Source organism: Sarcophilus harrisii, chromosome 1 (genome assembly GCF_902635505.1).
Source record: "Sarcophilus harrisii chromosome 1, mSarHar1.11, whole genome shotgun sequence".
NCBI classification, from domain to species: domain Eukaryota; kingdom Metazoa; phylum Chordata; class Mammalia; order Dasyuromorphia; family Dasyuridae; genus Sarcophilus; species Sarcophilus harrisii.
In genome coordinates this window covers 548,160,661-548,175,066 of record NC_045426.1, presented here as the reverse complement: position 1 = coordinate 548,175,066, position 14,406 = coordinate 548,160,661, and the positions used below count along the sequence as shown (strand labels likewise).

The following is a 14,406-nucleotide window of genomic DNA, read 5'->3' as shown; positions in this document are numbered from 1 at the left end:
TGTGTGTGTGTGAGAGAGAGAGAGAGAGAGAGAGAGAGAGAGAGAATACTGACACAGAAGACAGAAGCATTCATATATAAAAATTATAAAATGAAGATATTTCTGGGATTAGGTGATTATAGGTTATAGATCTATTTGTATTATTTGTAGTAGCAAAAAATTCTTCCTTCTCACTTAGGAAGAATTATAAACCAAAGGACAAAAAGGAAATTCAGAGACAATAAAACATAAAGAAGGAATAGCCTGGACTTCATCCTCGGTATCCTTTGGAGACATTAGGATGAGAAAGTGATGAAAGTATTGCCAAGCAGAGACCAAGGTGATTTCTTTGTCAGGGTGGGCACATCAGGAGAGGAAAAACAGAAAAGGGGATCTGCAACTCAAAGGAAGTCAGCAGAAGATACTAGAGGATGTCTGAGTCTTCCTCAAGAGAATGTGTTGAAAGATGGAGGCAAACTTTATAACCCTTCGCCAGACTTTTTGAAAGACTGTGACTGGCACTGTGCCCAGATGCAGGATGAGGGCATACAAGTTGTGATGCTGACCAAGAAAAAGGCATCCGATCACCAAACAGGTTAGTCATACCATTGTTAGGAGAATAGTATTGTACAGTACAAGATCCCTTGTGAGGTGCTCACCCAAAGCTAACCAATCCTTACTAGTAAAAGTCTTCCACAGTTATTTTGGATATTCGAATCAAGAGAAATTTATGGATTTTTTTGTGGAACAAGACTTGATTGACTCTGAATGGCAGCCAATGTATGAAGAAGTGTGAGATATGTGTCAGGACCACATTGCCATTGTAAATTGGTTATTTAAAAAGATTACAAGCACTAGCAAAGCCCTGGTGTGCATATAGCTTTTTTCTGCTTCAAGTTGGAGAGAATTTGGAAGACTGGTCAGAAGCTTACTGGTGACTGACTAGTTGTGACCCCAGAATGGGTAGGTCTATTCACCATTTATTTGGTGACCATGGTGTTTTAGACAAAATATTCCTTGGTATATAGCTTCCCTTTTTAGTATTCATTCTTAACAAGATTGAGACCTTGAAAACAAGTTATTTAAGGAGGTTTTTGGCTTAATAGGAATTATGAAGTCTAGAATGTTGCCTTTCCTAAGGCATCCTTTCCTAAGATATCCATAACCAGAGCATTTTAATTGGGCCCTATTTAATGTGCTAAGGATGGTCCAACTCTGAACTTTGAAATTCTGTGGTTCTGATGCTGGGACAAGAGCAAAAACCTAAGTCGATCTGCTTCTAATGTGCTAAGTGCTTCTAATGCTAGCAGAAATAACACTATAGGCTTTACAGAGTTCGGATAAGAGCCCAACTACTCATTGACCTGTACTTTGCAATAACAAAGGATAGAAGTATTACAGAAATCCAGGGAAGAAGTTGAAAGTAGGTGACATTGCTACATAGGGCATCAGAGGATTTAGTTCTTGTTCTGATTGTGACTTCAGGAAACGTTGCTAAAAATGACAGCTAAACCTAGACACAATCCTTTGGGAGAAAGTGTGATGACCGACTTAGCACCCTGGATACCTTAAAATCAGTCGGAGTCAGGATAAACAAAAGTCCTTAGTCTTTATTCTTGGTCTTTAGGGGTAGAAGTGAAAGGGATGGAAGCAGAATCTTCACAACCTTCCTTCTCCCGCTCAGAGAGTGACCCTGGCTAGTCTTACTCCACCCCCTAGTCCCTCCTACAATTCTCTGTATACACCAATTATCGAGCCAGCACAGGATAGTGGGAAGGGCCATTCCCCAAGCACATGCCCATAGATTATTGGCCAATTGGTAATTAGCCCTAAGTGCTTGAACCGACCTCAGAGCAACCACTCAAAAGTTTCAGCCCTCTACAAGAAAGGCCCATTAAGTCTACAAATATTAGAAGTATTAACATTATCTCTGAATATTTCATTTGAAATCTGGGAAAATATTTAGCAGATAGAGGTCTATCTTTTCTCTTCTTTTTGTCAATACATATCTCACCTTGCAATCCTTACCTGAATTTTATTTCTTTTTAACTTCATCCTGTACTCTGCTTTGTACTGTTTACACATTCTTTAAAAAAGTTACACTTTTTCTGTAGAAGAGCCATTTGTTGAAATTTTATTGTACTGTTCTAGAGAGCAATCTGGAATTATGCCCAAAGAGCTATTAAACTATGTATATTCTTTGATCCATCAGTATTTCTACTGGGTCTTTATCCCAAAGAGATCATAAAAAAGGGAAAAGGACCCACATATGCAAAACTGTTTGTAGCAGCCCTTTTTGTAGAGGCAAGGAAACTGGAAACTGAGTGGATGCCCATCAGTTGGAGAATGGATGAATAAGCTGGATAATGTATATGAATTTTATTGAATATTATTGTTCTATAATAAACGACCAGCAGAATGATTTCACAAAGGCCTGGAGAGACTTACATGAACTGATGCTGAGTGAAGTGAGTAGAACCAATAGAACATTATACACAGCAACAACAAGATTATATGATGATCAATTCTGGTGAATGTGGTTCTTTTTGGTCATTCAGGCCAGTTTCAATGGTCTTGTGATAGAGAGAACCATGTACACCCAGACTGATTATGGATTTTCACTTTTTTGTTGTTGTTGTTTGCTTAAATTTTGTTTTCCTTCTCATTTCTTTCCTTTTTTGATCTGATTTTTTTGTGTGCAGAAAATTTCTATATTGTGGAACTATGTATAGAAAAATTAACATATTTAACACATATTGGAGGGGGTGGGGGAAGGGAGGGAGATAACAAAACTGGGAGCGCAAGGTTTTGCCAAGGGTGAATGTTGAAGACTATGCATATGTTTTGAAAATAAAAAGATATATATATATAAAGGAAATTTGGTTGTACCTCATATATAAATCCACGATGTCTTCCTTATTATTATACCTTATTATTATACTATATATTATAGATAGTTAATATCTAAGTCTGACCTTCACAGCTAAAGAGACATAGAGAATTTTATAATTTCCCTCTAAATATTCTTCTCAATTATTCACAAGAAATAGAAACTATTGTAGCAAATTCTGGGAGAATGACAGAGTGGGGTCAGAAAACTTTTGGCTCTCCAAATTTCCTCAACAAAAAAAGACAGATCATCAACTCAAAGGGAATGTAGAGTAGCTGAAATAAACAAAAGTTAGGGAGAAGTCTCAGGAAAAATGCGACCTCCAGGAGCTGGTTCAGCCTGCGTGAAGTGTGAACATCTCCAGGCTGACTCTGCAGAATTAATAAATAAGTTTTGAGTGCAGCTGGATTCTGAGAAAGCCTCTGCCTTGGAAACTAACATCTTATGGACAGTGTGTGGGGGTCTGGCAGCTGAGTAGGAGAATAAGAAGGACCTTCAATTGCTGAGGGAATGCAAAGCACAGCTGTACTGACAAGATGCATTCCAGGATGCTTCTGTGTGGGAGAAGGAGCTAGCCAGATCTGATGAATACAGTAGCATTAGCTGCTGGCAACAAGCACTTGCAGGGGAGCAGAATCCCTGCTTTCAGTTCTGGGGCAAAGAGGACAATTGTAGTCCTTTAAGGGACTTTGTGGTCAGGGTCCCTAGCTGTGGCTTACAAGTGAAGAGAAGAGCCCAAGGTGGATCTCTGAGGCACACTTCAGAAGATAATAATAATAAGGACCTGAGACTTGGGGTATCATTCCCCATATTTTGAGACAATAACTTGATTGCGCTAAGAGCTGCTAAAAACAACAACAAAAAAAGAGTAAGAAAGGAGAAAGAAACAAACTATAAATAGTTATTATGAGGATAGAGAAGATCAGGATTCATATTCAAAGGATGATGATGGAGCAAAACAAAAAAAAGCTACCTTTTTTTCAGTGAGAAATGTTAAATGGTTCCAGGCACAAAAAGAGTTCTTGGAAGAACTTAACAAAAATTTTAATAATCAAGTAAGAGAGATAGAAGGAAAATTAGGAAAAAAAAATAAGAACAATCCAAGAAAATTATGAAAAAGAAAACCAGTCAACTTGAAACAGAGAATCAAAAACTTAAGAAATTAAATAATTTCTTAAAAATTATAAAAAGGAAGCTAATGACAGACTGGGCCACCAAAAAAATACTAAAACGAAATCAAAGAAATGAAAAAATAGAGGAGAATGTAGTAGCTGGTAGGTCTTGTGTAATCCTTATTGTGGCTCCATAATATTTAAGTTTTTTTTTTAATTGGGTTTGATATTTTCTCCTTAACCTTGGTGAGGTGGGGAAGTTAAGGAAAAGGAGGACAAGGTAGTAAGTAGAAGTAAAACAGAGGAATGAGGAGGGGAGGGATAGGGATAGGGTGAGAGGGATAGTGAGGAATTCTGGCTTGGAATGTGAATGGGATGAATTTACCCATAAAATAGAAAAAGAGCAGATTAGACATTTGAATTCACAGAGTATGTTGCTTTCAGAAAACTCTATAAAAATAAAAGATATACACAAAGATAAAATAGAGGTCAGAGTAGAATTTACTATGTAAAAAAAGTAGGGATAGTAATCATGACCTCAAGAAAAATAAAGCTAAAATAAAAGAGAAAAATAGGGAAACAACACCATTTCAGAAATGTGTCAAATACTATTTAATATTGCTTTAAATCAACTAAAATAACTAGGCAGTTCAAAATACCTGAGAATATACCTGCCAAAACAGACACAGGAATTATATGAATGGCAACCAGCCATAAATTTTTTAAAAATTATGTGGAATTTTGTTTTCTTTCTCATTTCTTAATATAAAAACATAAACATAAATTTTTATACAAATAAAAACATTACATATTTGAAGTAATATTTATTGTTCAAGATAATTTTTTAAACTATCGATTTTGCCTAACTCATCTATTTACTCAATGTCATTCCAATTAGATTACTAAAAATTATCTTACAGAGTTAGAAAAGAATATTAGAGTTCATATGGAAGAATAAAAGGTCAGGGACTTCAAAGAAACCAGGGGAAAAGATGTAAAGGAAGCAAATTCAGCAGTATCTGATCTTGTATTAAATTATAAGGTAAGAGCATTGCTGAAGTATAAAAATGGATAATTTCAATTACTTTAAATTAAAATGTTCTTGCATAAATAAAATGTATGCAAGAAGAAACAAAAAAAATGAGGAAAAACTTTCACAGGCAGTATCTCAGATAGGATGTGATTGGGATGAGATATTGCTGTGACATAGGGCAGGATAACCTAGTTGATTCTGAAAAACATGGAAAGACCTGGACTTATGAAGGAAGATGCTATTAACCTTCAGAGAAACAGATGATTAGAGTAAATAAACATAATATGGTCTTATATATGTGTGCATGAGTGTATATGTGTATATGTCTTCTTCGGGGCAGGGTTGGAGAGGTAAGGTGGAGGGAAGGGAAAAATAAAGTAAAAAGTATACAGCAGAAAAGAAAACATACATGGAAGCAAAGAAAAGCTGGGCAGTTTTGAAAACAATGTGTAGTATTTATTATATAGATTTTTTTAAAGTGGAAATATGTAGTGTTTTATATTGAGTCCTCTCATATTTTACTGTGTACATGATGATTTTTTTCTTTCTCATTTTGTATTTGTTTAAAATAAGTAATGAAATTTAACAAAAAACCCATCACATTTAATCCTCATTTTCTGTCCTATTTTGTATGTTAATGTAAAATTTTTTTTAGTGTTCATTAAATTAAAAAGTAAAATTTGTTCCCCTTCCACTCCTTTCCTTCTCTCCTCACCACCCCTCCCCCCCAAAAAAAGAAATAGGAGTCATGCTGAAAGGTTAAAAGACTGGTATTATTTAGCTAGAGGCAAAATAGGATAAGGAATGATAGTAGGTTTTTTTTTTTTTTTTTTTTTTTTTTGAGAAGTCTACTTAATTTTATGGAATAGATGTTTTCCTGAAAAGTTATATATCAATTAAATTTCATAAATTGAATCATATTCCAGAATCACTAGGGATGTTTACTAGTTAAAAGAAAGATCCTTGAGGTTTATTATTTTGCAATGCAAATAGTCACTCACTGAATTATATCTTTTGCAGATTTGAATTTTTGCCTAGTGAATTTTCTCAATGTGAAGGAGATAACAGAAGATAGTTGTATTTATTATTGTGGAAGATCAAATAAGATGAAAAGTGGTATTTAAGCTATATATCAGGAAGGAAAAATTTAGTTTTCTCATAGTATACATTTAAATGGATCATTTAAAATAATTATAGAAGGACCTCAAGAATCTTTAAGATTAGAATAATTTCTTATCTTATTGGTGTTGTCATATGACAGTCCCCCACTATGAATTTATGAAAATGAAATGTTCCTAGGGATTTGTTGTTGATTTTCCATTAGGCTCATGATTTTTCTTAGCCTTACCAGAGCAATGAGATTTCGAGGAGTTATTCACTTGATTTGTACATTAATTTGACATTGTTCAATAGTCAAAGAAGCTGTCCTAGTTATCAGTAGGAAAATTTTAAAGCCCAAGAATCAAAGCCTCCATTCACATACTTGGCATTTGATTTGGAAGTCCCTTTGCACTTGATGCACTGCCAGCACAACTACAACAAGTCACACATTCATAAATAGAAGATGTTTCCACAGAATACTTGTTGGAACATTTAGGTATCCCATGCTGTTCTAACAGGGATAGCACATTAGGTGTGGGGGCCTTGCAGCCATATGATATCAGTGAAACTGTTGAAAGCTTTTTAGTCTGTTAATGATGATGGTGATGTGGGTAGAAGGTTACTCAGTATAACTGTTTATTATGTACAAAATATGGTTTAAAATTAAGTTTTTAAATAGTAGAGCTCTCGTAACCCATTTAAGACATGCTTCAGTTATTAAAATGAGTCACCTCGCCCCTTTTGTTTATAAATTTTTTTTGTCAAAGATCTGAAAAAATTAACAGATTTTTTTCCTGTCACCCCCTTTATACATCAAAGAAAAGTTTAAAACATTCACAATTTTTTTTTTTCTTGAAGAGATGAAACATGTAATTTGAAAAAGGTTAAAAGATTTAAGAAAAAAGAATGCGTGCACAATTAAATGTTTTTGTAGGAGGGAAAAATAGCATGGTCCACCTAGATTATTGTCAAAGCTTGGGGTTATACTTAAGCAAAGTAAGATAAACTGATTGCTCAAACATTTCTCTGTCTACCCTGGTGAAACCCAGGTCCCCATGCTACTCAGTTATAGAGATAACTACTTTCAATTCCATTTATTTTTATTTTTTTCCTAGATCCTTCTCCTTCCTATTTTCTCTATTATTAAGTCATCAGCTCAGTATTCCTTATACATCTTTTGTGAGAATTTAACCCTAGAAAAATTATTATCTGTCCCTCTGACTTTGGACAATCTCAACCATTTCCATCACATAGATTGTACTCAGTTCAGCATTAAAACATTCCCCCAGAGTAGTTAGTGTCAGTGGAGGATGGGCATTGATGGTGTCTGCTTCCAGAAGATTGTCTTGATAACAGCTAGACTATTAACAGAAAGAAATAGCCTGTTTCCTACAGTTTTGCTATTTTGGGGGCTAAAATTAATTAAAATACTTAATTATGAACTCCAGATCATGATTTTTTGAAAGTTCTGTCAGCTGCAGCATATGATCTTTAAAAGTTAACAATTGTGTGCTCACATACAGAGACAGCTAATATAAAAGTATTTTTTGTGTGGAAGAGGAGAAATGCTTTAAACTAATGATATTTAAAGTGTCTACTGAGTAAATATCGTACCATTTCCAAAAGTAAATAACATCTTTACCTGATTGCTGTGTCATATTTATTATGCAAAATTTATGGCATAAAATTTGAATCATAAATTTTGTTGGCAGTAGCCTTCTTTAGTGTTTCTAACTTTATCTTGCTTAACTGCAAAAGACAAGAAAAACCTTATAGAGCGCATAAAATATTCTATTCTAAAATGCACTCTCTTCTTGATATACCCCAAGAGCTCTTTGTAATTAGGATGATTATATACTCATAATTAAAAAGGTGATCAGTATGTGTGATTATATTTTTTAAATTCCTCTAAATGTGTGTGTGGATACTTAATCATGAACTCTTAAAATTGTCCTGACTGAAATATTTTTCAGTCCAAAAATATCTTTAAAAGTATGATTGGCTTGTGCTAATATTAAGATAATTGAGTACTTAAACTTTATTTACATTGTTCATAATTATGAACATAGCACATATTTATATAGAGCTATAAGGCTTACAAATTTTGGGGGGGAAGAGGGTAGATTATTTAATATGATTAGAGGAATAGCTTGTATTCAAGTTTTCATTGCAATTATTAACATTACAGAAATCGTTTACACAAAAGTAATATTTATCTTTTGAGTCTTCCTCTTATGTTAGAAGTCTTTTTATGTTAGAAGTCATTTCTTATGTTAGAAGTCTTTTAAAATAATCTCATTATATTTTTGTTGTATTCCTTCATTTCTTATTCTTAGAATATTTTAAATTTGTAGCTTTATTAATGTCTTTTGTAAAAGAAATAACACTTTAAAAATCAGTAAATAGTCATTTTCTTAAATTTATATTAAAGTAGCATGGAATAATTAAGCTTTTGTGCCAGTATAAAATCTTTTTAACTTAATGTAATTGAAATTATCCATTTTATACCTCAGTAACTCTCTTTTGTTTATTTAAACAATATTCAAATTCATAAACATATCCATAAGTCTGATAGGTAATGTGTTCTAATGTTCTTGTTTAATCTTGAAAATATAGTGTCACATAATTAATGTGAAAAATGTGTTTAATATAATTTTACATGTGTAACCTATATATCAGATTGATTATCATCTTGGGGAGGGAGGGAAAAAATGAAAATCAAAATCTTATAAAAGTAAATGTCAGAAATTAATAAATAAGTTTAAAACTAAGCTAATGATTTTAAGTAGAAAAAAAGAAAATGTGTGTCCTTACAGATTATTTTTAAAAAAATAATTAAACCTACTGACAATTTTGTTGATTCATTCTCATTAATCATTGCTATTGAAAAAAAAATTTTTTTCTTGGAAAAACAAAATCAAAGTCCTTAGTTAACATCCTTAGGATGTGTTAAACTTATAGATATCACAAGGAAGGTAAATTCCTTGTTTTTTGATTTTTTAATTCTGTCTCTAATAAATATTTTTATGCTGTCTCTAATAATTAACTACTCTGTGACTATGGGCAAGTCAATTACCTAGTATCTCAGGTTCCTTCTCTGTGTAATCAGACGGTTTCCTATCAAGATTTATACTTCTATGATCCCATGTTTTGTGACTTAAAAGTGAATCTTCAACAAGTATTAGTTTGTATAATTTGCGTTTCCATTATGAAACAAGCTGAGCTCATGACTGTTGTAAGGAAGGAATTATAATACTGGAGAGATTTAATTTATAGTCTGCTAGTGGGTAAGAAAGCAAAAGGAAACTGAATAGCTGCTTCTTGGAACACATGAATGAAAACTTGTCTGGCAATTTGTTTTTGCAGGAGTGCATATTTACTAGCTAATACAAATAAACTGCCAAAGATATTTAAATATTTAATGAAATTAATATGTGATCCTGATATACAGTTACATTTACCATGATTTCTATGGTCTTTGTAAAATGTAATAAAATTACTATCATTATAAAGAAGCATTTGTTAGTGAGTGCCTAAATGTATGTTGTATTGTTCTGGACATTACCTATAAAGGTGATGCATCTTTGAGGTTTAAGACAGAACCATTAATATAGGCATAAATGCAAAGGTCAGAGCAAAGGAAAAAAATGTGCCAAGATAAGAATTGGAGAAGTGATTGATATCACATAAAAGTGAAGACTAAATGTACTTCCCACAGGAAGAGTGATCAATTCAGAAGTAAGGTAGATAACAGAGAGAATAGTTGTAGAAGTCTTAAGGTCAGACTGTTATATAATATAAGAAGGAAATCATCAGTACGGTTTTCTCAATTGTTCTATAAGTTTGAGTTATTTAATATCTATTTAATTCTTAAATCAGATAATAGGGATGTGGGGTTTGCTTTAAAGAAATGAATGAATCAGTGAAGTATTTGTCAAGCACTTAATTAATATACCCAAAATACTAGGCTAAATGCTAAGGATGCAATAAGAAAAATAAAACTATCCCTGCTTTCACAGAGCTCACATTCTTTTTATTTTTTTCCCTACAAAATCATTATTTATTTATTTTTAACATTTATTTTTCAAAAAATTTTGAAATTTTAAAAATATTCTATATTCTCTCCTTCCTTCCCCTCCCCTATCCATCAAGAAGACAACCAATATTATACTAATTATACATGTGAAATCATGCAAAACATGTTTCCATCTTAGCCATATTGCAAAAAAAAAAAAAAAAGAAAGAGCAAGGAAAATAAAAAAAAAATGAAAAACTATACTTCAGTATATTCTCTGAGTTCATTACTTCTCTTTCTAGAGGTGGAAAGCATTTTTGACATGAGAAAGTTACATTCAAATGGAGGAGGCAACCTAACTAGAAGGTTTCAGCAGCAAGTCAGATAAATTCCATGAATGAGCAGTATTGTTCATTATCTTTGATCCTCCATAAGATTTTCCAAATAAGTTTATATTCTGAACTAAAGCTGCTTTTGCCACCCAGGTCTCTATGCTCGACAGATTTGCTCATTGATATAGTCATTAACAACTTTTTGTTTCTTTATTGTGGCAACTATTTTACATTATTAAATTTTGTTTGTTTTAATAGAAAGATACTGTTTAAGAGGTGAATTGTAACTACAAACCCATTTCATATGTAGGAATGGAAAGCTAATTGTCAAGTTAATCTTGGCTAAATTTGAACTGAACTGTTTAATGTAGCTATTTTCAAATTCTATAGAATCTTTATGAGAATAACCTAGCATATTGGGAGCTTACTTGATGCTTATATGATTTTTTTTATTTAATAGCCTTTTATTTACAGGTTATATGCATGGATAACTTTACAGCGTTAACAATTGCCAAACCTCTTGTTCCAATTTTTCACCTCTTACCCCCACCCTCCCTAGATGGCAGGATGACCAGTAGATGTTAAATACATTAAAATATAAATTAGATACACAATAAGTATACATGACCAAAACATTATTTTGCTGTATAAAAAGAATCAGACTCTGAAATATTGTACAATTAGCTTGTGAAGGAAATAAAAATGCAGGTGGGCATAAATATAGGGATTGGGAATTCAATGTAATGGTTTTTAGTTTTTTTTTTTATTTAATAGCCTTTTATTTACAGGATATATACATGGGTAACTTTACAGCATTAACAATTGCCAAACCTCTTGTTCCAATTTTTCACCTCTTACCCCCACCCTCCCTAGATGGCAGGATGACCAATAGATGTTAAATATATTAAAATATAAATTAGATACCCAATAAGTATACATGACCAAAACGTTATTTTGCTGTACAAAAGAATCAGACTCTGAAATATTGTACAATTAGCTTGTGAAAGAAATCAAAAATGCAGGTGTGCATAAATATAGGGATTGGGAATTCAATGTAATGGTTTTTAGTCATCTCCCAGAGTTCTTTTTCTGGGCATAGCTAGTTCAGTTCATTACTGCTCCATTAGAAATGATTTGGTTGATCTCGTTGCTGAGGATGGCCTGGTCCATCAGAACTGGTCATCATATAGTATTGTTGTTGAAGTATATAATGATCTCCTGGTCCTGCTCATTTCACTCAGCATCAGTTTTGTAAGTCTCTCCAGGCCTTTCTGAAATCATCCTGTTGGTCATTTCTTACAGAACAGTAATATTCCATAATATTCATATACCACAATTTATTCAGCCATTCTCCAACTGATGGACATCCATTCAGGTTCCAGTTTTTAGCCACTACAAAAAGGGCTGCCACAAACATTCGTGCACATACATGTCCCTTTCCCTTCTTTATAATCTCTTTGGGATATAATCCCAGGAGTAACACTGCTGGATCAAAGGGTATGCACAGTTTGATAACTTTTTGAGCATAGTTCCAAACTACTCTCCAAAATGGTTGGATTCGTTCACAACTCCACCAACAATGTTGATGCTTATATGATAAGGCAAGAGGCAGGCTTTCATAAATGATACTCAGTAGCCAAATGTCTATTTACCATAGTTGATAGAAAGATGCAGAAAATACAAGATCCTACTATGTTTGTTGAGTACAAAAAAAGCATTTAATGTAGGTCATGGTGGTGCATGCCTGTAAAAAAAAAAAAAAAAACTGCTAAAGCTGATCCTTAACTATTTGGCAACAATATGGGGACTCCACAGGAATCAAGGATCCTTAAGGCTTGATAACCTGCTTCAGCCCCCTCCATGGCCATTAGAACAAATTATTCTAATCATCCAGCTATTCCACTGGCAGCAGTAAACATACCCTAATTCATTGACAGAACTGATGTCTGTCAGTTACCCTCAACCAAGTTTTAACTTGTCTGCCAACATGGTTTACTGGATATGGCTGCTATGCATGCTATAGCTTCTTGGAGTCACAGGTGGAAAAACAAATGGATGAAGAATATCTTTTGTCCAGATCAAAACATGAAGTTGGATGTTTGTTAATAACAGAGAATTATGTGAATCCATCTATGCACCATAGCAGTTTATATGGAAAAAGCCTGAATTTAAATACTAGCCCTGTCCATAACTATCTACTACTAAATGATTAATCAGTTGAATACTTGAATGTTCCATGATTTCCTCAGCCTAGGAAATTTTTTGACTGGAAAATTCTTCTATTTTTGCAGATTCAGACTGTCAATGACTCAGTAAATCAGTTAATCAAAAAGCATTTATCAACCATTTTTAGTGAGTCAGATAACCTGCCAGGTACTGGAAATGCAATGAGAGAGACAAAACTATTTCTGTCCACTTTTAAGGGGTAAAGAGATAAATACCAATGTGCAAAAACATGAAAATTGGGAGAAATTAAGAAAGATGTTGGGTAGGAAGTGGTGTTGAATTACACCTTGAAGTGAATTAGTGAGTCCAAGAGGTGGAGGTAAAGAAGAGAAACTTAACAAATATGGAATATAGAAGATGGAGTATCTAGTGCAGGTAAAACAATTAGACTGATTTGATTAGAACGTAGAATGCTGATTAGAACGTCGAATGCTGATGTGGGAGATCAATATGGAAAGATAGGTTGGAGTCAAATTGTGAAGGATTTAAATGTCAAGCAGAATTGGTATTTGATTCTGGAAGCTATAAGAAACCTCTGAAATTTCTGAAGTAGGGGAGTGAAATAGTAAAGCTTGGGCTTTAGAAATATTAATTTCATAGCTATCTGGAGAGACTGGCAAGAGATTATGAGAGTCTGAATGAGGGTGGAGAGAAGCAGATAGATGGAAGAAATGTGCAGGTAAAAACAAGACTTAGTAATTTATTGGCTATGAGGTTTGAGAGAGGGAAGTGTTTAAGATGATGTGGAAGTTGTGAATTTGGGTGACTGTAATGATGATGGTAGTTCCCTCTGTAGAAATTGAAAAGTTTGAAAGAGGATGGGGTTGCAAGTGCTGTTTTGGACATGCTGAAATTGATATAGTTTTTGGACATTTAGATGAAGATGTCTTGCTGGAAGTATACAATATAGGGCTTAGGTTATGAAGGGGAGGCGAAGGCTGAATTGAAAAAATGAACAAAAGAGAGTGCAAAGAGAGAGAAGAAGAAAAGACCCTAGAATATACTTTCACATAGAAGGCAGTACATTAAAAGTGACTCAGAAAAAGAGAGAGAGACGGAAAGAGATAGATAGAGAGAGAGAGAGAGACAGAGAGAGACAGAGACGGACACAGGGACAGAGACAGAATGAGATAGATAGATAGATAGAGAGAGAGAGACAGAGAGACAGAGACGGACACAGGGACAGAGACAGAATGATTGATGGAGCAAGGTTCTAGAGTAGGAGGTAGGATTGTATAGAATTGAGGGCACAACTTTTTTTTTTTACATCTTCAGGTTATTAACAATCTTCATAGGAATTATTGTTATGATAATAAATATGGAAAACATTTATAATTTAGCAGAAAATTTTGTGTGCTAATTTTGAGACTCATCTTCAAACTTTATTATCATCAATACTATTTATCTGTATCATCAGTAACAGCAATAATTATACAGACCTCAAAATATCCTTGAGAATTCAACCAGCAAACCAAAACATTATCTCACAGACTTTCAAAATTTTGCTCACAGTTACCGAAATATAATATATCTACATAAAAAAGTTCAAGAACAATATTTTGAAACTGATATCTACTTATCAGATATTCTTAATCTCCAATTTACATGATGAAAACCTTTGAAAAAAAAGAGTTCCAGAAGAGAAAATCAAAATCATGAAGGAACAGACAAGGTACATATCAAGTTCTGTTGTCCTTTCTGTTGCTACAGTTGTACTG

The 14,406-nt window shown here is 33.4% G+C and overlaps 1 protein-coding gene across 2 annotated transcripts in view; it reads left to right on the top strand.

The window, feature by feature from the left end:
* RNF182 (ring finger protein 182) overlaps nt 1-14,406 on the top strand; it is an 83,159-nt gene that overhangs the window by 17,066 nt on the left and 51,687 nt on the right. Inside the window, exon 1 of one of the 2 annotated variants that reach the window (XM_031946830.1) lies at nt 66-574. The exons of the other annotated variant lie outside the window; for it this stretch is intronic. The gene's annotated coding sequence lies outside the window, so the exon portion shown is untranslated. Of the gene's footprint in view, nt 1-65; nt 575-14,406 lie in introns of those variants that run through there. 2 annotated transcript variants of the gene reach the window in all.